The sequence below is a fragment of the Bison bison genome, unplaced genomic scaffold, assembly GCF_000754665.1.
Source record: "Bison bison bison isolate TAMUID 2011002044 unplaced genomic scaffold, Bison_UMD1.0 scf7180017864231, whole genome shotgun sequence".
NCBI classification, from domain to species: domain Eukaryota; kingdom Metazoa; phylum Chordata; class Mammalia; order Artiodactyla; family Bovidae; genus Bison; species Bison bison.
The window spans coordinates 562,900-564,313 of record NW_011494803.1 but is presented as its reverse complement, the minus strand read 5'-3'; positions in this window follow the sequence as shown (position 1 = coordinate 564,313).

The following is a 1,414-nucleotide window of genomic DNA, read 5'->3' as shown; positions in this document are numbered from 1 at the left end:
TTGGTGAAATCAATCAATGGATCAGACCAACAGGAAGGCTGCTTGAGAACAAGTATACAATGCAAAATTAATGGTCAAAATGGGTATGTGCCACAATCATCTCAAAGCATACACTGACTACTTCAGATCATGCACATACTGTATTATGCCTGTCAATAATGAAGGGAGAATATCAAGAAAGAATGCTCACTGTTGCAAAGTGTGACCCTTCCTTTCTGCATGAAAATATAAACACCAAAAGAAGGAGTAATTATATGACTAGTATTCTGAAGGATCTAGAATAATTCACTTCTCCTGGGGGAAGTTCGTTATCACACATCCTAATACATTACCAAGTTTGGTGTCATCCACTTTTCTCACTCTCTAGAGGGAAATCTCTCCCATTTCATCAATAAGCTATCTCTTCCATTTTTTAAAGTCCAATGACACTATGATTTAATAGGGTAAAAAAATATCCTTTTTTGCTGACAACTTGGATCTACTTCTCCAGACACAAACTGAATTTCCCATGAGAACTAGCTACTCTAAGTATTCCATATAGTTAAAAGAAGAGGAGAAAAGAAGTAAATTTAAAAGATGAGAGGGAAAGAATAAGGCAATGAAAAAGAAAAGAATGAATCAAATAAGGAATTAAAATATTAAGGGGATAAATAAATGACACCTTTTTAGTGAGGGTAGGAGAAGACAGAGCTGGGTTCTGGGTCATTCTCTGGCCCATTCATGCGTGAGAGTATCACCTAAGATCTGAGTAATCACAGAGCACAAAAAACTGATCTCACTTTCCTGCCACGTGGGAGATCCCATTCTTGCCCTAACCTAGGATTTTCCAAACTATACGTGTAGTCACTGCTCACAGCGTTAGCATTTGAACAAATGGAAGAAAGAAAAACAAGAAACTCTTGAGCTCACCAGGAACTTTCAGAGATGCCCTTACCTGAAATGGTTGCCATTTGAAATATATATACTATTTCACTAATGGTTTTCAACCGTATATTTTTAATAGATTGTGAGTTCCTTGGAAACAGGGAATGTTTTATAATAATTGATTTGTCCCATATTAGTTTTCTGCGGGGAGCCGGTGAGGCATTCTGCTCATGACAAAGGTCATGAGGAAGGAGGCTCGGCATACGCAAAGGCGGGATCGAGCCTCAGGAGTCCCCCCGGATATTCTCGAGCATTTTCCCCCAAAAAACCAGAGTCTGCCTACTTTATTGCTTTATGCTCTCACCTCTGACTTTACTGGGGGCTGTCCCCTACCACCATCTCTCTCTCTCTGTCAAAGAGTTAACTTACAGCTCCAATTAATAAAGTTCCTGGGCAATTAGGAGTGTTTAAATCCAAACCCCTCAGATGGCTCTCTAACTCGCCTGACAAGTTTACCCGGACTCCTGCAGCTATGCATACGATTGTTTAC